Here is a 26,324-nt window from a genome sequence, read left to right on the forward strand (position 1 = left end):
CTGGCCAAACCCACTACATGTAATCATATTTATCAGATTAGCATTTAAGCATCCATTTTAACTGTAATTATCAGGTATCTCTCTCCTGTCACATATGACTATTGGTTCCTCTAGCTCCAAGTGAAGTATCTGCTGTGGTGCAGGAGGTGACACCCAGAGCTGAGGAAGGTGAGGTCAAGTCTTGCTTCTATCAGGCTGGGAAATAACTGGTGTGCATTTAAAAGCAAGGAGACTCCAGCTTTATTTAGCGCTGCTCTCATCTTCAGATAACCTCCTCCAGACTTGCCTTTTCACACAGACACCTTTTGAGTGGAGAAAGCACAGGTCTTTGTTGCCATAACACCCGGTAATAGCATGGACTAAAGGGTTAGCTGAGCTCAGTGACTTCACTGTCTGGATGATAACAGCTTCCTCTGTGAGAGACACTTGTGTCTTGACTCAGCCGGTACGATTTTTGCTCTGGCTTCTCTTCCCTCACCAGAATAAAACCCTCTTCACTCTTTCCCTCAGCTCCTGGTATTTTGCTCTCGCTCTGCCTCAAGCCAAGTCCTGTTCCTCTGGAGTCTGCCTTGTGCCTCTTCTCACGAGATATGAAAAGCACATGCCAGGTACCAAGGAAATGGCAAAGGAAGAAACTGTCCCATAGTTTGTTTCAGCTTGGACTGCCTGAATATCTATGTGCAAAGAAGTGATCTTCCCAGGCTTCACCTTGCTGAAGTCAGAATTCACTAAACCACTACCACGATTTTCCAGACCTCTGACTCATGAGAAAGGAGTTAAATCTGTCAAAAATGATTAGAAATTTCATCAATCATGAAAGATCCTGCTTGCATCCCTTTTCCATTAGGAGGTATGGATTGCAGAGCAAGAAATTCCTTTTCAGAATCCATTCAATCAAGAAATAACAAGATGCGTTGGTGTGTTTGCAGGTACAAAACTCTTTTTTTTGTGACCATATAAAGAACGCTGTCACATACGGGACCCAGATATAACTGAACTCCTTGTTTGTCCATCTGTAAGGATCGGAAGACTAGATGGAACTCTGTATACTACTTATCTTCTGGATTGGGTCTCGGCAGAATACTTAAGCACTTGTGTGGGGTACTTTTCAATAAATGAAGGCAGGAGTGAAAGAATACTGTTAGGAGACAGAAGTTGAAATAAAGGCCTCCCTGGTATTAGTCAAAGCTTAGAGAGAAAAGCTGTTAGTACATGAGCAAGCAGCGCTGTCCAATAGAAGCAGGTGTGCTGAGCACACCTTTGTAGCACTCCCTGGAGGGCTCTGGGTCCCTGAAGCAATGAATGGATTATAATGAGCACAGTAGTCAGATGGAAACAAGTAGTGGATAGGAACATGAATAAAGTATAATTACAATATGGACCTAATGCGTATAAAGAGTGTCCTCTGTTCCTTAAAATCTGATTACTAGTTTTGAGAGAGTGCCATTGGCCCAGTCTCCTTTAAACGTCCTTCCAGTAAGAACCCAAGGATGACCCACTCTGAAGCAGTGAACAAAAATAAGTATTTGGTCCTAAATCCACTTCTATCCTTTTCTACTCTCCCCAGTAATGCTCAATGTTCTGGATCCCTTTTGCTTGGTCATCTTTAACCATGCAAATGAAATATACTAAGTTCAAAAGTAGATAGCAATTATTTACTGGCTGATACATAGAGAAGATGTAGAAAGATGGGATTCACAAGCTAAGCATTAACATGATCACTGGCCTAATGCAGACACACAAGAATTCTCAGCTAGCTGAGAGTCATCAGTCAAGTTGTTCCTTGATCTCTTTGAGGTCTCCTTTTTTTTTTTTTTTCTCTCCTGATATTTTAGATCAGATCATGATTTAGATCATGATGGCATTTCTTATAGAACCTTCTTATCTTTCACAATTTTGCTTTTATACAGTCTCACAGCACAACATTTATTTTTTTTTTCAGGACAGGTAAGCCAAGCTCACACAGCTGTGCTGCACAAAACTGAGTGGTAGTTCATAAGCAACTACTTCAAAGGGTATTTCCTATTTGCTACCCAGCAAATGCTTTCTCCTACATTCATGCTGCTTCTAAGTGGACTCTTCCTATGGCATAAAGAGGATGGTTACCTCTGTTGATGTTCTCCAGGACCATCCGTGTGAGCCCTGACGTATTTAGGCATGAAAAACTGAACCATGGCTGGTGTTGCTTACTGTAGGGACACACGCTTGAGGGTCAGAGGAGGGACAAATAGGCATTGGTGTCATGGTAGGATCTGGAGAGCTTTCTTAGGTGCTAGTTAATCAGCCGTTGTCAGAAGATGATCATGATGTGTTCACATGTATTTCTACACCAAGTTTAATGTAGTGTTCCTAGGTCAGAACTAGGGACTCTGCCTTCATATACGAAGTAAGACTTCTCCAGATGAACTCTAGAGATCATTTATGAGACCCAACTATCCTATATTCTCTGCGACATGCATCTTTGCTTCTGCGAGTATTTCAAGCCAAATATCTTATTGACAACATCTGTCATCTCTTTTCTTTATGGGAAAAAAGTAACTGGATATTTCTCATAGACAGTCCTTGTCTTGGGAATTGTCACCTCTATAGCTCAGACTTGTAGCTCAGGTAAAAATCGTGCTCATTAGCTCTAGGCTTCTCTTAGACTGGGCAGACAGCCAAAGAAAGGAAGACAGCATTGAGGCAGCTTGGTTTGTGCCAGTTTTTGATAACAGTTATTTTAGAGTCTTGATTACTGCAGGAGACATAAGCAGCACAATGGTCAGTGCAATAATAAAACATGAAATTGAAAGGCTATTTTTAAAGACAGCTTAAAGTTCACTTCGGGACAAAAAAAAACCAAAGAGCTAGAAATCACTCCAATGGCAACAAATGTAATGTGATTTCATCAGTTGCATAAAACCTCCCAAGTGCAAATCTCTTTAAAAACTTTCCATATGGGGAAAATGTCAGTCAGGAGAACCTGGGTAAGTGTCATGGACCCTGTGGAATGCAGCCATGGACTTCATTTGGTGAGTTGGATGGCTTCCCAGCTATCAGCAATTCCACTGGGGCCTGAGAACAGAAAGGAAAGAGAGAAGTCGCTGTATTTGGTCTGAGCCAAATTTAATCTGAGGCTTTGGAACAACTAGGGGATCTTACAGGGGTGACTTCTGTGATACCCAGACATATGATTCATTCAGAAGTTCTACCTCTGAGGTCTTGGCTATTTAAGTTGGGCAAGGGTTTTAAACTGGGCTATTTGTTAGACTTGGATAACTGCATTTCTAAAAGTAAATTGTCAGTCAAAGACTGATGGGAATCCAGCGGTATAGCAGCAAAAAGAGGTCTACGAATTCTGTCTAAAAAATTCTGATAAAGTGTAAGCTGGTGAGTAATTAACACTGATGAGGCTGGAGGAACAAAAAGCAACAACTATCACGCAGGCCGATTTTAAAAAGATATCAGATCTCCAAAGAATCAGTGATATTTTTCGTTTTTACTTCTTTTCAAAAACAACATAAAAAGCTCTTTTTATCTATTTCACATTTCAAAGTAGACTTTACTAGCATTTTGGTATGGTAACCAAGTATAGAACTACCCGATGCTCAAATCTTCTTACCGGATGTCTCCAAGGAATTATGAATGAATGAGATATTATGATATGGTATATGAGACGCTCTTCCTATGAAACACAGGAGTGCTCTACTCTGAAGATGGTAAATAACTTAGAAAACAAATTTATATGCAGTAGATGTATTTAAATGCCTTAAGTTTTGACTATTATAAATCAGTATATACCAGTGAAATCAATAGTTTCCAGTTACTATAGGATTATATTGCTTTTAAATAAAATGTTTCTTATTTAGGCATTACGCACATTTTAAATCATGGCATCCCCTCTGTCTCCTGCCACTCATGTGGCACTTTGTGCCATCTAGTGGAAAAGGTTAATGTTCAAAGATAATATCTGAACATGAGCTACAATAGCTGATACAGGAAAATAAAAAGGAAAACATACTGAGGAGGAAAGGATTTTTTTTTTTTTAGTCTAAAGAGCAGCATGTTCCCAGTCTAGGTATGTGATATGTAAATTGGAATGGGGGAATATTTGGTAATTTTGAACTGATAGGAAGAGGAGTGCCACATTTTTTAATCTTTAACTGCATATACAGCAATACTGATATAAAGGATTGAAGACTTGCTATACCAGCATTAGTGATCATTCCTGGTTCCATAAAGGTAATATATAAAAACACAAGACTGGCAGAACAGAAAAGTATGCATGAAGCTTTGGATAATCTTAAAAGAAGTAAAAGCAATTCTTAGCAACAATTTCTACTTTTCTATTGTCTGAAATGCAAGCATAAAGGAAACGGAGAAATCATCATCTTCATTTTGGCAGAGCCTGCCCCTGCTGTTGTAGGTCCTACGAGCTGTTCTTTCCCCTTCCTCATCCCTGTCTTATTCTCACTTTCTTTTAGTATAAGATTGAGAATTTAGCCTACCTTAACTCTGTCATCTTGGTGGTAATTCCTACAGAAATTGTTTTCAGTCACACTATTCAGAATCAGCTTTTTCTGCCCAAGTAGCAGCAGCGATTCATGCTGTACTGAAAACACCTGGAACATCAGTAAGGACAGAGAGTCAAGCAAGTCCTTTCCATGGACTTGAGTATGGCAGTGTCCCCTCTAGCATCACTTTGGTTGCTCCTACAACTTAGTAGCAAGACCAGCCTAATGGTTGTTGTGTACTACCTTCTGACACACTAAAAATGTTTACTTGGAAATGTGTAGACAAAGGACAAAGGTGTTAGTGATTTTTGTCTTGGCAAACATATATAGACAAAGAATGGGGATTCCCCTGTCTAATAGCATAATTCTATCAAGTAAGTCTCTATATTGCAGACAATCTTGGAAGTGTGGGAACTTTTTGAAGAAAATATTCCCCAAAATGTTTAACAGTGGAAAGTGTCAGGTAGCTGAAAGACAGGACTTGCTAACTACCATTCTCTTGTCTCTCCCATAGCAGATTTTTCCTCCGGCTAAGCGAAGATGTAATTGTATGTCTTCATATACCTGCTTAAATAGATACTTAAACAGATAGAACAACTTAGCGTTGTGTTTCTTAGCCTTCTACAAGGCCAAAATGAGCAAAGAATACCAACATGAATGAATTCTAACACCCCTGGAAAATGCAGAATTTAAACTCTTCTAATTGCATAACTGAAGGCAGTTTTTTGATATTTTTTGGCCCTTCCACTCAAGTGGTTTAAAAGTGCTATTCTCTCTGAGTATGTTTCAAAGGAGTCTATGGTATGTATATGGATACAGAAAACATTGTTCTGAGCCTTGGAGATTCAGCGAATGCCCATGTGCTGGTATTTAGTGGAAGAGCTGAATGGTGAGGAGGGAGGACTCTGTGTTTAAGGTGTCTAAAAGCGACATTGCTTGATAGCAGTCGAGGAGCTTTCTCCTTAAAAAATCATTCATGTGCATGTTTTCTAATCTATATCACACTTGTAAAGCTTTTCCCTCTCATTCCAAATGTGTATTTCCAAGCAAATGTGTCCATAAAATACAGTATATTCCTTTCCCCTCAGAAAACACTGGTATATCATGCTAATTTCTGGTCCAAAAACTAGGGAGAAAGTGGTATCACTGTCAATGCTAACCAAAAAAGATGCTAGCTCAGTGTGGGACCAAGAAAAAGCATGAAATAAATCAGAAGTATAACTAGATTAATTTAGGGTACAGTAATTAAAAGATAAAGTGCATGAATATTAGGTTATAAAATTATTGGCATGAATTTATTAAAACACACTTCAGCAGTCAGAGTAGAATAAAAGCTAATTTGCAACTAGTTGTAATGGGCTTGGAATCAGCTTTAGTATTAGAAGAAAGTTCAAATACAGTAGGAAGGAAATGTAATACAATAAAGCAATGACTCAGGGGGCTGATTGGGATAATGAAATCCATTTCAATGAATTCTGATGGGCAAAGTATTATTACAGTGGAGCTTATAAACAAGAGAGGAATAGATGAAAATTGCAGCAATGGAGCTATATTGTCACAGTGACTTTTATTACTATAGAAATTATTTCAAAGTTTGAAAGGTACTGTACTTAGTGTTCCTATAACAAATCTAAAGTGACTATTTTATTGAGCTTTGTTGTTTATCAGCAGCCTAAGTGCAGAATCTGTGTCTCTTCCTTGACAGAAGTGCTAATGCTCCATTCTTCTTGTCGCTTGTGAGTCTTTTCTGCATGCGAGGACCACAGAGCAGGCATCCTGCAGATCTGCTAATGTGAAATCCAGGGAGGCTGGGGAAGTTTGCCTTTTGCCTGCTCTGTGGGGGCCTCCTGTGGCCTGAATTAGATGGCTTCTTCTCTTACTGCAAGGCAAAAGCAACTTCTTGTTTTATGATTTGTGAAATCACCATGGCTCATGCCAACACCAGCTGGACGTGTTTTACTCCTTGTTTGTGTGTTCTGAAACATTACAAGTCACATTTTATGACATATATTGTTTGCTTTATGCAAGTATATGCTTCCTATATTGATATGTTCATCATTTTATAAAGTCCAACATGGATTTACTTCAAGGCAATAGTTATGAAATCACATTTTTCAAACTTGCACAACTTCTTTTTTCGTAGTATTCTTCTTCAAAAAACTGTCTAACTGAAACTTGCTAGGTACCAAGGTGTAAATATATCTTGACACCCATGTGTCAATAATGTTACAACAGTCCCCTAGTTTTAGATATTTTTAGTCTGAAAAGACAACCACAGACCTTTTTAGTATTAGGAATATTCATTAGGCGTTTCTGTTAAGGGCACTGAATAAGAGAGAGCAGATTAAAAAATGATATGTAGTGTATCATTGGAGTATATTGGATAGCATGAAAATAATTTTTGCATCAGGCAAGTTTTTATCAATAGCTTATTCAGTTGCAAATAGCACTTTTTTACCCATCACCGTTTTGTCTCCTCAGACTGATTCTCTGAATTGGGGTTATGCATTTCTTTTTCACAGTTATGCACTGTTAGCACACAACATGTTTTAAGCACTAGCATACTATAAAAATAAGTTTCCATGTTGCTATTCTAGTTACAGCAGACCTGATTTAAGATCTCTCTTTCCTCATTTCCCACCCACTGACAATTATTTCTGGTTCTTCTCCAAGAGGTTATCACATACACCTTGTTTGTGCCAATTACACCACTTGTGTGATTTTGGAAATTATATGTTTTTTTAAAAAAAATACGTCTTCCTATTACTTTTTGAGACAAATGAGTGTCTAGGTCTGGTGAATGGTGCAGTCACACGAACAATTGAAGTGGCACAACCTAGGGAGCATGATCTCTTGCAGGAGATGAGGGATGAGCTCCTCAAAGGTGAGGGGGAAACTCTTAAATCAGATCTGTTCCTGAAAGAATTGTAACAGTCATAGATAACTGACAAAATCAATTTAAAGTTCTTCATTACCAAAAGAATAGGCTCTCATTCATTGTTGCTAATCTGTTTGCAGTACATAAACCTATGTCATTCACAAGTTATTAAATTCCTTGCCCCACAACATGATCGGTAACACAAAATGACAGTTCATATTTTACCTGGGCAGCCTGTGAAACACGGTGAGTTCATGCCCTCTGCAAGACTTTAGCGTCATAAGCCTCCTTATTCTTTCTCACATCTGTTGAGGGCGTATAACAAAAAGGGGACATGAGCAGTGGAGGAAAGAGCACACGAGCTTCACAGCAGGGACCATTTCAACTGCCAACAAAATAAATTATATTACAGGAGGTAAAAACTAAGCCAATAAAAGCACCTCTTGGGATGTAACTATGAGTGAAGGACAGTTTGCAGGCATTCCATATGCAGGCATTTCCATGTCAGGCAGCTACGCCATGGGAAAAACAAGCAGCTTAAGAGCAAATGTGACAGACCACAAAATGCTACATGCCATCTCAGTGTAGCCCAGAGTGCATAACTGAGGTTAGTCAATAATAGACAGTGTCTTCCCCATGTGGAGTGAAGAAGAAGAAGGAAAAAAAAATCCCCCCTCGCTCCTGCCCAAGAAATATCATTCCTATTGTGTGTGGATGAGTGAGAGCAAAGGTTATCCATTCCTGAGCTACAACCAGCCTTTGGAAAGCAGCAGCCTCACACAGCAGGTAGCAGGTTTCAGCAATCACCATGCATGGTGTGGGACTGGCTGTCAGCAGAATGCAGGAAGGCAGAAGAAACAAGCATATCAGAAGGTCAGTGTGCTGCCTCCATGTCTTTAGCTTCTTTCTGCCACCCCCAAAGCCTTCCCTCTTGTCTGCTCAAGCATTGCACATTGAATATGCCAGAGCAAACCAGTGCGGTTCACATGAATTCAATAAATGTAACTGTCCTAACACAGGGTGGGTGTTGTCAGTCCAATATTCCTCCAAGGCAAATCTTCACAACCAGGCAGGCTTTTGTCTTGTGTATTTGCTTGACATATCTCTAAAAAAGTAAGAGCTTGCTGTGTGCTGGGAGGCAGCTTCTTTAGTGCTCACGGAACAGTCTGAATTCAGTGATTCCTTTCTGATGGTCTACAGTATATGCTGAGTCCTGAGTTAATGCCTTTCTACACAATAACTGAGGAGGAGGCAGAGCTGTGAATGAACCAGATAAAGCAGTTGTGAGTACAGACAGATGAAGCACAGAGAAAGGAATCATAGCAAGAAGCTTCCCTGATGTCACCATAGTGGTCAATGACTTTATGGGCTGGGCTGCCAATGCCAGTGGTCATACCAACTCACGTTGACTTAACACCACTTCCACTATTAACTCCACATGACTACATCCTGCAGCAAAGTTACATGTTTAGATGGGAGTCAAAAAGGCTTCAGGGGGCTAAAATGGGGGTGTCTTTCCCCAAACAAGCTCCTACACAAAAAGTTCTCCTGATGAACGATCTTCAGCCCTGGCACAATTCCTTGCCTCACTGAGTCCCTTGTGGAACTCCAAGATGCCCCTTCACGCCACACATCCCTGGACTACTTAGTTCTCATCCAACATTTACTAAGGGAACCTAACTCTTTTTACAGTTTTAGAGATGCCTTCTAGACAGCAAGAACACACTCTTAGAGGAGGAATAGGGAATGGAAAAGATGCAGGTGCATAAGAGGGCTAGGTGAAGAGGGCCCAAAGAGTCCACACACAGTGTTGTAGATATGGTAGTGCTATCAGTACCTTTATTTTCAATATTATTGATGTTGCTGGCATTTAGAGATGTAGCCATAGCGTGTTAACTTGGCCTGTTCTGCAATACAGAGTTTGACCTAAGTAGCTATCCACAACTGCAGAGAGGTATGTGTATGTGACCAATTCCTCATAATTATATTGCATTTGATGTGAGATACACATCAAATCCTTGTTAGGAAAAGCAGAGATACAGATTTCTTGTCCAATAACCAAAAAAAAAAAAAAAAAAAAAAAAAAGGCCTCTTGTCAACAGAAAGAGATGTTAATCAGGGGAAAAAATAAATCACTGAGTTACTGAAAGCATTTATCTCCCTTTATTCTGTGCTCAGTGCTCCTGAGCGCTGCTGCCCGCAGAGGGCAGTGGAACACAGACTCAGAGGCAGGAGCGGCATCAGCTCTCCGTGCTGACATAAGATTAAGGGATTTTGGAAGCTCTCGTGTCCCGTTTACATAACACAGTTCTAACCTGCTATAATGATGTAACCTTAGAGGCCTGTGATCACAGCAGCTGTGAGCACCACAGATAGTTAAAATGTAGCCTTCCCCGTTTCTCTCCTAAGCTTAAAAAAAAAGTGTAAGAATGTGTTAAATAGGTAGTGAAAGTCATCCAGCACACAGATGCGTCTTCAGCTGAAAAGGCAGACATACAATTGTGGTGTCAATCACTGGAAATTCTTTTTTTTTACAGGGTGAAAGCTCCATGCTAAAGGAAACAAAAGAGTGATGCACTTGTAAGATGACATCACTTACAACATCACTTGATTTTACAACATGACTCTTCTACTTTAAGTCTCTAAAAACTTTTAAAACTAATTACTTTTTGTAAAGGCATGGGCAGAGCAATAGCTCTATGCACTCAGCAAAAACCCATCCACACACTTGCATATTAGAACTACTACGAAATAATAATAATAAAATGCCTAAAACAAAACAGAGAAAAAGGGGCCAGCATATTCCTTTCAGAAGCTATATATGTATATCTTTTAATGACATAATAGACTCTTCTTCTTTCCCAGATGCTGGTCAAAGAAGCTGGGCAGAAGGGATTTAAATTTAATATCTCAGTCAAAAACTGGCAGCTAACCAGCAGTCTGATCCACTAAAGTGTTAAAGTGAAAGCTTAAATGCTTTCCAGAAACAGGAGGGGTTTAAGCAAATACTTAAATATGTCTGTAAGGGATTTGCTGCATTTCAGGCTACAGGTGCACAAAAGTGTCAGCCCAGGGTTCATACCTCCACCTTGCCAAGAGAGCTTTGGTCCTGAGATAAGAGTATTACCAACTGAGCTTGGTATTTTGCAGAAGAGATCTCATGCTACTGAATTCTTGCATAAATGCATGTTCTGTAGGTCTTCTCATGAAGAACTATAGAATTTATTCTTATTTATTCAAAATATTAAATGATGATTTTGAATATGAGAATGCTATCTCATCAAGAGATCCTCCATTTCATTTTTGAGAATCAAAAAGTAGTTTTAAAATTTTATGATCATGCTCTTTGTCATTATATGTTTGTGAATATTGGCTACTGTAGAGATAAGGTTAAAAACTGGCAACTTCCTGAAATTATTTTTCTGTGTAAAATTGTTGCTAAATACAGTACACATAGTTCTTCAACATCATCCCATTTTTCTGAAACAAGAAAAAGAATTGTTCTATTTTAAAAGGTATACATCTGAATCAGGGAAAGGAAAGTTGAGAACAAACTGGGTATTCATTTGGTGCAGATCAAGGCATATAAGCAAAAGTCAGAGCCGTTATGCAAGCAGAGACTGGAGCTTAGCATCTTCAGGAAAGATGGACAAGTACTGTCTGTTGCACCATGGCCACTTCCCTACTCCATTATTTTTCACATAAAACTGAAATAAAGAAATGCTTTGTGTATGCTAGGAGAATTTACTGGGGGAGGATACTTTTTTTTTTTTTAATCTTTCTACTAGCAAATGACATCCTTGAAAAACTGGATAATTAATGAATTTTGTGTAGGTCTGCTGCTGTATCATAAGATTGATCAATCAGAGTGCATACTCAAGTGGAGTCTGGTAGAAGAAATTAACTGCAGACTGGAACATATTAGGAAGTTCTGACATATTAGGAAGTTCTGACATATTGTGTTTGGGGTATAATGGAGAATCCTATCACACATGACCTAGTGGAAAATGAAAAAAAACAGTCCCATAGGACTATTTACTAGATGAGTAAATTGAATTATGGAGAGGATCAAGAGCTAAAATAAGACATTTTTTCTTGACTCTATAGAATGGTATAGATATCTAGCTATTTGTTTAAATAAGATCTGCTGCTATTTGAACTTGAAACTTAGGTCTTAGTAATGGAGAAGCATACATGAACAGCACTGCCTAATCTCCCAGTACTAAGTGGTACTAAAAAAATAGTTGTTAGACAAAAATTTCCTGAAAAAATAGAGTGTTTTTTTCTTCCTATTAAAAATGTGGTGGGATGACAATGAAAAAAACTGCTACTAAGAATGAAAATGAATAGCAATAAAGAAAGATTTTAGCACTCTAGTTGTCCTAAAATTGAGAGAGAGGAAATCTAAACAAAAAACTGAGACACTGCTTCAGACATAAGAGCAATTCCAAGAGATTTGCCAGGAAAAAAAAAAAAAGAGTTTTTCAGGTAAAAAGGATCAAAAATATACACAAGTTAAATGATCAGCATCAGTAGTGTGAATTTGTACTGTGGGAACATATAGCAAAAACAACACTAGCATAAGGTATTCTCCTACTGCCAGATCTGCTAAGCAAATAGGAACTTCACTTTGTACCAGCTGCAGCTTCCAAGTGGTCTACAAATCTGACATATGTTCTGCAATACATAGATTGGTGCTCTAATACTGTGGCTGCCCCCCACTGTACATAACTATGTAGGACATATGTTACATCACATTACTTAATTGTGCATTGCCTTGCATCTGTGGACATTAATTTACAAACTTCTGATTCATTTTTTAATTTAAAGCATAAAATTTCCTGAATTTTTTGTGCAGTAACACTAGGATTCTAATTTAATACTGCACTTACTGCATCAAACCTTAGCAGCAGGTTATATGTTGTTTTTAATGTATTCAGCATGCAAACCCATACGCCAGTTTCTCTGTTTTCACTCTTGTGTTAGCCTGGGATATGTTATGAGAGTGGCTGAAAATGTTTCACTGAAAATTTCTGATGGCCTTACATTCACTAAGTAAACAGACAATCTAGACAAGAAAGATAAACACCAGACCAGTAAAGAAAGCATACTGGCTTTTTAAAGAAAGCATACTAATTGGCTCATATATCAGAATAATCTTTAATGGAGTACACTGATAATTATATTATTGATATTGATTTAGTGATAAGTTCTTAGACACAGAAAAATTAGGAAGGAAGAATTACTTCACAAATAGATATTTCCACTACTCTGGAGATGCTGTTTGAGAAGCTCTATGACCACTCTATACTGAGATTTTTTTTTAGGGTAGTAGAATAATTGCAGTCATTATTCATGGTTATGTAATTGTCTCTTTTGCTATTGCATATATATTTGCAAAGATTTCTGTTGTGTTTTCAGTCAGCTTCTGTTCTAAATATTAAATTTTCATGTAATATCGGGTATTATTTGTTCAAGTACATAAAAATTTGTATTTTTTAAAAAAATCCTTACTGTATTTATGTAGAGTTAAAAGAGATCAAAGCTATAAACTCCTCATTTTTCTAAATTATGGATCCATAAGCGTCTGATCAGCATTCACATACTGCAGAAACATCCACATTTCTCAATGACTTAACTCTGATCACATAGTCTCCTACTAGGCAAAGGACCTCACTCAATAGATGAAAACCTTTTGAATAATATCTTATCTAATAAATGCTTTCACTGTATCAAAGTAATGGCTATATTAGCTTTCTCTAACATGTGAGATTAAATAAATGATTAGCCTTCTCTTAAATGCTATTTTATCAGTATGCTAATCTAAAAGTCCTCATAGTAACTTCATGTGGTCTGGGCATTACTGTTGCAGAAAATCCAGTCAATGACGTACAGCTTCTCAGAAAGGAAGTCCATTTCTCCTCTTTCTCACACAGGTTTTACAATGTTGAGGAATATCTCTTCCTTTTTTTATGCTGATCTGCTATTTGAAGAGAAAACAGGGAACTGTCAATGTCAAAGCACTGAACCAAAATCTACATTTCCATTTACACAAGTTCAGTCATGTATAGATTGCTATGCTGTATTTGGACATCCAAGTTACCTAGTCTAAAAAAAACCTCCTGTCACTTTCCTTCAAGTTTAAATCAGCATAAGATAAGGTTTTGAAAAGTTGGATGTGTATTTTATGCAGTAATATTTGGTCATATAATATGACAAAATGAAAAATGAAGAACATACATAAGAGCTAAAAATTAGGCAAGGACATGTCTGAAATGTCATCTCAACCCACTACCACTTCAGATATTGATCTAAAATTATTAATCCATGTGCCATAATAGACTATTAATTTTTTCTTCATGTCTGTTTGCATCATGAATTGGTAGGAAATATCTTCCTAACCCAAACTTCTGCAGAAATCTTCTAGTAGCCTTCCCTCTTCGTTGTTGCACCTTGTGAAGAAACGGACTCAGTCTGGGGTGCAGAGTGAGACAACTTTATTTCCTTTGAACAAGCCTCCACATCTCACCCTTCTTTATTTGTTTTTGTTTGAACAGCCATGACTTAATTAAATGATCTATCCTTAAACACATAACAAGAAACAAAGCAGGCACACTAACAATAAACAAAATATACCAAATATCAACAGGCTGTCCTACTAGACAGATTTGTTTTTGTTTGAACAGCCATGACTTAATTAAATGATCTATCCTTAAACACATAACAAGAAACAAAGCAGGCATGCTAACAATAAACAAAATATACCAAATATCAACAGGCTGTCCTACTAGACAGGTTACAAACGGATTTACTGGACTAGATAATCTTCTGTGGAAATCCCTAAGGAGGGACGGATCCAATTAATAGTTCCCAAAAGTTTTTGAAGATCATTCAAAGTCGTTATGTCTGTCTTTAAGGTCAATGATTGTGGTCGAATTTGATGATCAGAAATTCTCCATCCTAAATATCGCCAAGGCGGACTTTCCTGTACTTTATCTTCTGCAATTTTTAATCCTGCAGCTGATGCTGCTCGCGTAATCTGATGCAGAGCCTCTTCTGCTGTTTCCTTTTGCTCTGCAGCAATCAATATATCGTCCATATCTTCCCATTGGCACAGTACAGGGTGGTATCGGAGTCCATACCATTATCTTAATTTCTCCTATGAAATCTGCGTTGATAACTGCAGGTAACACAAACAGCCCTTGTCTCGTTGTTGAAAATCGCCCAATCAATAGTGCTGCCATTCCTCGCCCCAGGGGGCCGTGGACACCAGTTGGAATTAGCACAACTGATGTATCAGTAATTAGCACTTCTATTGTGGTGGCCAGGTCCACCCCGGCGCTGCCGCTTGTGCTGGCGCACAAGCGGCGGCTGCTTCCCGGTGGGAGCCACTCCGAGGGGTGATTTGCCGTCATGGCGCGACCCCTTGCCGCGCTCCGCTTGAAGTTTCCCGAAGGGGCTAGCGGTCGACCTTCCTTATCAAATTTTGATCGACACTGATTAGCATAGTGTTGTCCTTTGTGGCAGCGCGGACATAGTCCAGGCGCTCCTTTGTTTGCTTGTGTTTTCGGACAGTATTTACGAATATGCCCAAATTGGCCACAAGCAAAACATGGCCTTTTCATAGACATTGTTGCAAATGTTTCGGCCATCAGTGAATATTCATACTGTTTGGTACCGACATTAATACATGCTTTTAGCATGTCATCAATAGTAGGATCCTTTAGTGGCCGCAAAACTCTCTGGCAATCAGGGTTAGCATTCTCAACTGCTAGTTGCTTAAAAATGTAGCTTCGTGCTTGTTCATTATCAATTTGTTTCTCCAGAGCCTCATTAAGCCGATCCAAAAACTTCATATATGGCTCATTCGCATCTTGTCTTATGCTAACAAAAGGTTGTCTTTGTTTACCACTCTCCGGAACGGCCTTAAGGGCGCGGAGAGCAAGTGCCTTAACTTGTTGCAAGCCCTCAGGGGGGATTTCTGCTTGTGCTGTTGTAGCACTGTGATCGCCCTCCCCCATTAGCACGTCCACAGTAACATTATACGACAAACCTTCCCAACGCGGATTCTGGTCTGGTGCACAGATAACGGGAAAGGCTTTCAGCATGCCCACATCCCCCGCCTGTTTTGCTCCTCGTTTTACTGAGGCCCATTTATCGTGAGGATCCGGGGGGTATAGGTCTGGCTCCTTTCCAGGGTCAATAGGACCCGGACCAAAAGGATCATCGTCCTGGTCATCAGGTGGCAGTACCGCAAAGGCTTTTGCAGCACGTTTTCTTTTCTGATTCTCATCAGGACACGATTGAGGTAAAGGAGGCGCGGAGGGGATGGCAGGGGCCCCGATCCCGTCATTTATGTTCGACTGCAACCCACTATGAGATTTCAATATTTCGAGTACAACTCGCCATTGTGGCAACAGGTTAGCAGCAGCCTTATCACCGCGCGTGGCACTATCCCACAGTCGGACCCCAATTTGGTCCCATCTTTCCAGATTAAAAACATTCTTACTATTCACCGAAGGATCGTCTTTAGAAGCCCATGCAAGAACCTTTTGCAGCTCTTCTTCACCTAATTTTTTTCTTTGCGGTTTCAAGTTTTTAGGAGAAGCTTCTAAATCGTCCTTTTGTTCCTTCATTAGGTATGAACCCATAGTTCCCAGCCGCTTACCTCTTTCCTTTCAAGAGGCTTTTAGTGTGCACACAAAGTAAGCTTCCTTTCAGCTTGATCCTTACGCTTCCTTTCAGCGTGATTCCCGGGAGTTCAGCTGGGCGGTGCAACCGGAGAGACAGCTAGTCTTCGTGCCCCACGTTGGGCGCCATTTGTTGCACCTTGTGAAGAAACGGACTCAGTCTGGGGTGCAGAGTGAGACAACTTTATTTCCTTTGAACAAGCCTCCACACTTCGTAGTCTTTCCCAACTTGACACTATTTTTTGGGGGTGGCAATCTTCTCTCAGAGACACAGCAATGGGCTATGGATATGCATGCATGTTTATAAAACCATGAGAGTTCATACTGAGTTTCCAAAAGTGTGATGTGAATTGCGGTTAAGAGAAGGAAAGTTCCAATTTTTGTATTTGAATATATTGATCTAAGTAGTTTACCTGGGGCCATCCAGAGCACCAGGAGCAGAAGGCAGGAGTCCTAGTCTATTCTTTGACTATTAGCCCTCCTTTAATTTTCTGTAATTGCCCAAGGTTACTTGGGATAACTGGGTTACTGCCCAAGATTCTGTCTTCTTAGTTGGCTGATGAAAAAAATGTGGAGCAATTTAGTAATTTAGTAACATTTCTTAATATGTGAGGCCATGTAGAGACAAATAATATACACCTAAGAGAGGATGTACTTGCTCGTTAATATGAAAACCTCAGCTATGATTGCTTTTGGGTCATGCAGTTGAACAGCTGGACAGTACTGTCAAAATGCATTTTTATCTTAAATGCCTTGATTTTTTTTTCTCTTTCTTAACTAGAGCTTTTGTATATGTGCATTTATCTGTCTGTCTGTCTCAGACCACAGCTGGGAAAGTTGAAATATAGTTCTTGAACTGGTGTTTTAAGTTGGAAGTTTTACAGGAGCAATGACAGAAAGCTTAGTTCTTGTTAGGAAGTACAGTCTCTCAGCAGCACAGGTCATTTGAGGATGCTGATGTAGAAACATGGGATTAAATCAGATTGATATTTCCTTTTAATATCCTATCACAATAATCTTCTTATCCCATATCATTAATTCACGTAAGAACTTAAGATGACAGCTAAACACAATTAGAATTTCCTAGAGGATACAGCACGGCATCAGAGTGGGGTCCTAAATACACATACTAAAATCGTGTTCCTTTTCAAAAGGATTCTTTTCTCCTAGCATCCTCGAAGAGATTAAGAAATTCCTACCAGAAAGCCATAGATCTAACTCTTCCTTCTGCAACCACAGCATTGCTAGATGCTGTAGGGCATTTCAAAGACAGTATAGTCAAGTGTCTGACAAAGGAAAATGATGGACATAACACATAAAATTTCAAATAGGGGAAAGGAGATGATTTTTATAGCACAATTAAAACTGACTTTTTCATATAAAATGTGTAATGCAGTATGGGAAGTTGGAGGAATTCTAGGCTTTCCTATTCTTTCCTTGTAATACACGTGCCCTAATCTCTCTATTTGCACCAGTCATTTCTGGAAAAAAGGGGAATTAAATTTTCTTCTATCCCCTGAAATGCTCTTATTATCCTGGGTAGGGCACAAAGATGTATTAGAAAGGAAATCCTCAAGGACATTTATAGAATTAACAAGGTGATTTCCATGTTTAATTGAAATGATACTGTTGCATGAACTATAATGTAACTGTTTTTTTAGTAGTAGTTGGGAATATGCCCAAGCTACTGGCAGAACTGGAACAGATGTTAGAGCACTTTGCTTCTCATTTTTCAAACAGTCCCCGTATTTCTGTGCTACGTTGCTGTTTAATTTTCCAATTCCAAATATTGTAAATAAACCTTAGCCTAAATGAAAAATACGTATTTGCTGTTTGAAGTATGTTTATGATGTTAAAAAGCATGTATGTTAGTGGTCTACTCATATGTACTTGAGACCTTAAAACTTCTCAGAGTATTAGTTCTTCCTGTGATCATTTATTTTTAATTCTGCTTATTATGAGTACCTGAGTAATAACGCTAAAAATATTTTGCACTTTCTGGTGTATCTTACTTAACAGAAACCATTTCCAGAGAAAAGCTAAGGACAAATAATTGAAAGAAAAAGAGCTGTGCAGCATTTTTTTTTTCTTTTTTAACTAAATTAAGCTTATCACAACCTTAATCCCTTTGGGGTTCTCTGGCTAACTTATTTCTAATCTCTTCTGCCACTTCACTTTTGTTTTCTCTCAGGGTTAGATCCAATAAAAAGCATGTGTCTATAAAGAAGGATTTAGGTAGGATGAAGGTGGCTAAGACCAGACTTCGATCCAAAATCCCCCTTTGCTCTGCTGCTGCCTAATGATAGGTACAGCACATCACCCAAGTCTCACTGTAAAACTTTCTAGGAAAATTTGTACATTTGCATACTGCAAGCAGCCTAGAGTCAGGTCACACACATCCTTTCACCTAACTTCCCAGAGGGTCCTACTCCTGCGGATGGTTTCTCAGAACATTAACTCAGTCCCTTCAGGATCTTAGGGATACAAAGTGAATACTTTATTTAAAGAGAAGACTATAATAATGTTAGTGGTATAGCTCTTCTCCATCTTTGTATAAAGTCTTTTCCATGTATATCTTATGGAGTACTTGTGATTACATATGTGATTGTGATGTGATTATAGCACCCACTAAAAAATGGGGATTCAGTTGCTTCCTCAATCCCACTTTGTCCAGAAGAGTAAACAAACCATTGGAGAACATCTTAATTTGAGTGGTGGTGCAGGAGCAGAAAAGAGAGAGCAAGAAGAAACATGACTCAGTATCTCTGCGTAGGGGTCCTGGGCCCTGTTCAGGGACTACAGCTGCATATTATGCGATGTCTCTTTATGGAACTCCTCTACAAACCCTCTGTTAACTAGAACTTACACAGCTTTCATTCTTTACTCATCCTATACATGAGTTAAGCAGAAATTATGCAAGCCTTTGGAGCTCATTAAAACTGCATTCGTGGATTCAAATTTTCAGGACATTTTAATCAGAGATGAACATAAGTTTTACCTTTAAAACCTTATTTTATATTTTTTTCATAACAATTTTCAAAAATAAAAAGCAAGGCACAGTGTGCTTATTTAATTTTGTTTGCTTTAAGACTCAGTCTACAAACCTGCAGGTATTTACTATTTTGTATGGTTTATATGTGTGAACACCAAAGTTTTAGATAGATGAGCAAATCTGGATGGTGTGCATACCAGAGCGAAGTTACAGAACAAGTGGAACTGTGGGGAGCTGACTGAATCCAGTAGTCACAGAAATCACTCAAACTCTCTCTTGGGAGTTCTGTAGCCTGTGATCCTGAAATATGTCAATGTCCTGCATTGGGTGTCTTAGGAAATTGCATGGATTTATAGAAATTTTCAAATGCGCTGTCCTTGTCTATACCTCTCTATGTATTGCATGAGAGTGCTTTATACCAACCTCTATTAGGATTAAAGTTGGGAAACTAATGAAGAGAGGAATAGGTCCTCCCAGCTTTATTTATTGCTTGGTCATCAAGGTTTCCTTGCTGATAGTGACTTTGGCTTGAGAGGGCACTGGGAAATCCTTCCTTAACCTGCTCATGGTTCTTCCAGCTGAACAAGTTCTTCTTGACCAGCCTCAATAGAGAGCACCTATGATAAAAAAGCTTGCATTTCAAGTTTATTTTTTACTGTAGAAAACTATATCTCAATGGTACACAGGACTTTCAGAGTGTGTCATTAGAAAATTGTTAATTCCCCCAAAGGCAGAAACTTCTTGCTCTCTTCTGCCTCGCGCAGCCTGGAGGCCCATGGCTCAATGGAACCGCAACAAGGGTTATTTATAATGAACCACTCTCTCAGCATTGTTTGGATGCTCGTCAGTCAAATATTTGCTGGTGCTTTGTCCACCCAGAAAGTAAATTCATTCCTATCAGCACATGCTAAGCGTCTGCTCAAGCCCAGTGTCCAGGCAAGGTCTCAGCCTTTGCTGCCTCTTCCTCTAGTTTATCAAGAGATGGCAGCAGAAAGCCACTTAACCTTTGATCTGGGCCCACAGACCCTCTGTTTGCTGCACTGTAATGGTATCCTCTACCAACCCAAACAAGTCATCCTGCTAGTACCATGTAATGGAGCAGTCTCTTGAAAAAGCAGCCGAGCTCAAAGCTTGGCTTTTTGAATGATGGAGGGGAATGTTTCTGAATACAATAGAAACATATCTAATGGATTAAAGCACTAAAAAAGTTATATTAGGAGACTAAATTCTCTTTGGGAATGTGACCGTTGGATTTGATTTTGGGGCCATGATGGTAATTCGCATGTTAAAAATGGCCACAGAATATTCAGACTGTGCTTCATTCTCATAACACGATTGTGGAAGGCAAGGGACACTGGAAGGAACTTTCCAATTCAATGTGACAAGCTGACAAGTCATTTGCTATGGTGACATTTGTGACAGAGAAGAAATTGGTAGCATAACGTGACAATATAGACAGCTAGAATAATACTGAAAATTAGACATGATTAAAGCTATAATGACTGGTAAGATTTCAAATAGTCTATAGTCTTCTTCTGGAAGAAAAAATAATCAAAATAATTGGGCTTACACTGAATCAAAAAACAAATTATAGTGATCATTAGTGAACAGCAAGGGACTTTCTCATTACTAAGTGCCACTAGATGCTTTCAGAAACAAGTTTCAGATGGAGAATCTGGAGTCAGTTGCACTTAAATGCAGGACAGACTCTGGGATTTCAGTGTCACCACTTACTCTTAAATGTCACTGAGGAGCTGTCAACAGGTATGAAAATTCACCCAGTTGCTCAATCTTCTTTCAGTAGGAGGCAAAAAAGAATAAAATATATATGGAAGAAAATTTTGGGTTCTACAGAAAGTAAGTAATAATGTGGCACATGAAATGGACCCACCTTACTTAAATTTTCCTCCTTTTCTGTTGTACTGTGATTGCATTTTAAACTAAAAGGGCCAAATTGTGTTCTCGTGTTCAGGAAGGTGAATTAGAATTATTTATGCTGGCAATGTAGAGTCTCTTTGTATTATTTATTTCAGTACACCTGAGATTAGAAATTGGTCTCTCAATAGAAATATCAGCAAAATTAGATCTTTTATTACAATGAAGTCTTATGTTACTAAGATTCAAAGTTTTATAAACTGTTCTTACTGGTCATTTTCTGTTACCTTTAGAAAAAGCAGGTTGGATGAAGAAAATTATCCTTCATTACCTTTTTTTCTAAATGAATGAATGATTCATTTGTCTCAAATTAAACAATTGTGAAATGCAGTACAGTGTTCCTATTTATTTTTAATTTCTTATATTTTCTCTCAATTTCTAATTCTTTAAATCAGTTCTAAATCAGTCAACAAGGTTGCAGTGAGAGGAGCTAATGAAAAACCAAATCAGATTAGTAACTGGAGAGGTGAAAAAAAAGACAGACTGTTTAAGAGGATTGTTTCCTCAGGTATGTCTGACATTTAGTGAAAATTACATTATCCTTTTTATTCAATGAGTGACAGAGATTTCTTTCTTCCTAGCTGTCTGCCACAAATCTAACAGGTGTCTAGAGAAGATGCATGTGTGAGCCCTGCTGCTTTGGGTCAGTCTCAGTTGTTTTTGCCTCAGAACATCCACCAATGACACGTTTAACTATCTGCAACAGCATTAAATGCTTTATGTCATGACATCGCTAACGAAATCACCTTTGGAGGAAACATAACTGGCATCCTAGAAAATTATCTTTAGATCTCAAATGACTGAGCTCATAGGAGTTTGGACATAACAGGCTTCTAAGGCTTATGGTGATAACAAATATAAGCATTAAAATAAGTCATTTTGTGGAAAAAAAAAAGGCATCACAGAAGAATTAGCTTTCCATCCCACTCTTTGGCAGTCTGTATTTATTACAGCACTCACCATGGAATGGTAACCAGCTGAGTGATGCTAAATCACTACATTAAAATTCTAGCCACCATATCAGAGTTCTACTGTCTGTGCATGGAGACTGTGTAAAATCTCTCTCATTATTCAGATGCCGCTCCATTGAAATGTACTGGACAGCAATTAGCAGGTCAACAACTTCCACCTAGTAAAATGAGGCACATTGTTGAAGGATATTGGTACATGGCATCTGGCAGCTCATACATCATTTTGTAACTTTGTAACTTGGCAAACAGTGTTTTTTAAAAAAAATTGGCAATTCTGAGCGTATCGTAGGGGTGGGTTGTAGCATTTTTACATGCACATTTGTAGCATATACACATACACAAGCAATGCAGGCAAAGACTATCTGTCATACACCTGCAGAATACCCAAATAAATTTAATGTAACATTTTATTCTTGCAAGTCCTTTTGAAGTTTCCCATTTGTATGTGATCAAAATACTTAGAAAATTAAAAAGTCTTTCTTCTATTTATCAAATGAGCATATAATATTGCAGAATGATAGAAAATAAGAGTGTAAGATGCCTTATATGTTGTAACTCTGCTGGTGCAGAATCTTCCCTCTCTTTGTTCATTAGACTCACAGGGGTGTTAGAAATAGTCCCTTTTCTTTACTTCCCATATGACTTTCTTAGTGCTTAGATATTATGCAATAACACAGACCTGTGCATGAAAAATGGATTGACTTAGTCATCGTGAAGCAGTACAGTATCTTACAGAACAACAGGTTTCCAGTGTTACCATATTTTTCAAAATAACAGTTTGAAAGATCCTATCTGTAGTTTAGACTGCCATTAGTCAAATGCACAGAATCTGTGCCTAAGTGAGTGCATTAAGCTCATTGATAAGGTAGCGCATATCTTTCTTCCCCCCAACAATGAACGTTTTTCTCTAGATATACTTTACTGTTAAAGAGATTTTTAACATTATGGCTGATTCATTTTTTTCAAAATCTACTGCTGTTGAGCTGTAACTGGAAACTAGATTTAATGACTACACTTCTGTGTGCAAAGCTGGCATATCAAGCATCATTTGGAATTCAGACCATTCAGTAACTGCCATAGTGCTTGCAAATAGATCTGTCTTAAAAAGGGTGATGTAATGCTGATTCATAGGAATGTTAGGTGCAAAATCTTGTGATAAAAATTTGGGCATAGGAAATGTTTGTTTTCAATAAGACAGAAAGCCATAAAGTTTCATGAAAATAATGTTAATTGGATGTGTGTACTTTTAAGTTTCTTTGTTCTACACAATTTCAGAAATTCTGAAAATATTACTTGGGTGACAGAAAGTAAGAGGAAAATTTGCACATGTACACATAAGCATATGTTCATAGTATGCTATGAATACTGAAATCAGGGTGAATATTTGAATAGCTGATTTGCAAGTGTATACTATACTACCTATGTGGTAAATACAGAATATGTCACCAACATAAATCATGGGTTTAGATGCAAAAACATTATGTTGTTATAAATGTTGTTATTGGATTCTCTGACAATCCAATACTTTGCCCTCATCATCTACCTAACAAGTTATTTTTCTAAACCAGCTACTTTACCTCATTTCAAGTTGCAATGCTGTATGGAACCATCAAATAATTGCTGTGCTCTAGAGGGACTATTGTCTTGCAATTTTGTAAGCCCTAGTATAATTCCAAGTCTCTCCCTTATGTTTTGCCAATATAAACTGGATCTGATGAGAAACTTCACCTGCATTTCCATAGTATAGAGCCAAGTTCACACCTGTCTTTAGGTATGTTTCAGTGTCTTAAGTGGATGCAGAGCCCTGTAGTTCCTACTGGAGCTCTACCAAATCAGGAATTATAGCAGCCAAAGCAGATTTTTTTATTACACAGCTGGAGCTGGAGGAGTTCTTTCTCTTCCTAAAATAGCAGCAGTTCCCATCAAATATAAGTGTTGTGCGGTTTCCTCTCTTACTGAAGAGATCTGACTCCCAGCTCTCTGGAGTGTACACCAGCTGCCAGCTTATTTTGTTGAGGGAGAGGGGAAGAAAAGTTTCACTTTTCCAAATGGGACCTTGCTAGCAGGCAGAAAAGAATTCAGGATTTATTAAGCCAAAAAAAAAGGGAAGTAAAATTATTTTGCCTAGGGGCATAGATTTTAAAACTCTTTGATTCTCTGTTCCAAGGACAGGACAAAATATTTAATCCCTGAAGAGAGGACAGGACATCAGACATCTTTTATAATAGATAAGCATCTTAACCACTTAACTGGACCATAAGGCTACTTGCCGTTTTTTTTTTGGTAACTTGTTCTGTTATTCCACACTGTGGAAAGATTTCAAGGGGTAGAGCTGAAAGTTCTTTCCTATGCTCTCAAATACCCCTCTAAGCATTCTCTACTTTCCATGGAGATGTGAATCTGGAATACCTCAAGACAGAGAAACTGAAAATAAGACTTTCTGACAGAAGAACCCTCAAAGTGACAGCAGATGAAAAGAGGCTGCTTGTCTCTTGTGACATAAACTGGCAAGTAATTATTCCTTTTCTTTGGTAGTCTTCCAGGCTGTAGCTGATGTTCATGGCCGCATGTAAAGCTCAGCATGCTCAGTGGCCCAGCCTGACACCTCCAGGGTGTTCTGGGTTCAGCCATGGGAACCCATACAAAGATCACACAATTCAGTCTCTGAGTGACAGGCAACATTTGGGCCCTCTTAGTAAAAAATCTAATGTCACAAAGCGAAATTGGCTAAAGTTTGGCTTTTGGAACAATAAATGTTTAGTTTAGAAAGTGACTGGCCCATTTAGGTACAGTTACAAAGTATAGTAAGCCTGGTCCAGCCACACAACAAGTGCACAACCGGGTCATTGCTAAGGAATAGCAAAGGATCATTTTCTCTCCACATGCCACTCTTCTTACTCAAACCCACTCCTGAGAGTTGCTTTCTCCACAAAAATTCAGCATGTCCCTCATTTTTAGGTATAGACTCTCCGCAGTTGTGTGTTTCCTTTTCCTGTACTTTCAGTTTGCATCTTTCTTCAGGAAGTCCTCAAGCCAAACGTTTTTAACTCTCAGGGAATACCTCTCAGGATCTCAGGAAAAGCATTATTCATCATTATGGGGTTGCCTCTTCTGGTACATTTATCTAAGCCACTGCTTTGGCAGCAGTAGGAGATGACTTTTTTGATTAGATGTGCTTTCAATCTGAGCCAGTGTGGATGCTTTTATATTATCTTATGTTTTCTACTACAGTTTAGAAGAACCTGGTGCTCACAGAGACACCCATGATGTAATTTTAGCATGGATGCTACTAGCCACGGAGGCATAACACCAAATATGGGTAAATTTGCATGTGGCTAGCCCAGGCAGGGTTGTTTTCCACTGTTTTTCATGTGGTTACTTCTACTGCTATCAGTCATCAGTTTGCATAGATCCATGTGAGTTGCTGTCCAAAGTTAGCCAACCTTAGTGCTATTTCAGGCCCTGCATTTTCTAAAACATCTGTTCTCTTGTAACCTTCTGCTCTCTGCAGGGTGAAAATAGGCTTTAACATGGAGGCAAAAAGCTCAGCCTACAATAAGATCTTTGCTGCTGATTGTCTTTAATAACAGGCTATGATAGCACTTCCCTGCCTTCTTAGTACAAGAGGAATGAGGCAGAAAACACTAAAAGAGAATTATGTCTTAAGGAAACAGCACCTGAGATCAAACTGGCACTTGAAAACTATATACTGACAGATCCTGAATCGTCATAACATCTCTTTGAGATTAAACATAATCCAATTTCTGTGGATATCTTTATGTTATTGGAAGTTATGTGTTCAAGAATATTATAAAACAATAATTCAAAGTATTGCAGCTTTATATTAAAGAAACTATCCTTGCAGAAGTCATTGAAAGAAATAAAGATTTTATTTCCTTAATAATCTGTTCAAAATTTATTAGAAAATACATACTTTCAACCTTGAGGTTTCTACAGTCTTAACATTTTTCCATCCATATGTATATGACATAAAACATCCTTTGAGTACACATAGAAATCTATGGATTAATTGAAAACTTATAAAATTACTTCTTTACAAGTACAAATGCTGTAGGATCCTTCAAAATAAAGCTTCCATGTAAGATTTGGGGAAAGGTTTTTTTTGATTCTTTAAATTGATCAATGTTGAAAATGCATGTGAGCAAAAAGGCAATTTTCAATATTTTCTTTTCTTAGTGAATGAATAGTGAACTAGGAACTAAGAGTAATAATTATTCATGATAGCCCTTTATGTCACCAAAAACTTGTCAACCCAGAAAGGACAACTGAGATTTTATCAGAAGTAAAACACAATCACCTTTGCTGTGTATGAGAAAGACAAGAATTAATGAAAGAAAAACTAAC

Source organism: Tinamus guttatus, unplaced genomic scaffold (assembly GCF_059628265.1).
Source record: "Tinamus guttatus ecotype Peru unplaced genomic scaffold, ASM5962826v1 Tinamus_guttatus_pri_ptg000340l, whole genome shotgun sequence".
In the NCBI taxonomy this organism is placed as follows: domain Eukaryota; kingdom Metazoa; phylum Chordata; class Aves; order Tinamiformes; family Tinamidae; genus Tinamus; species Tinamus guttatus.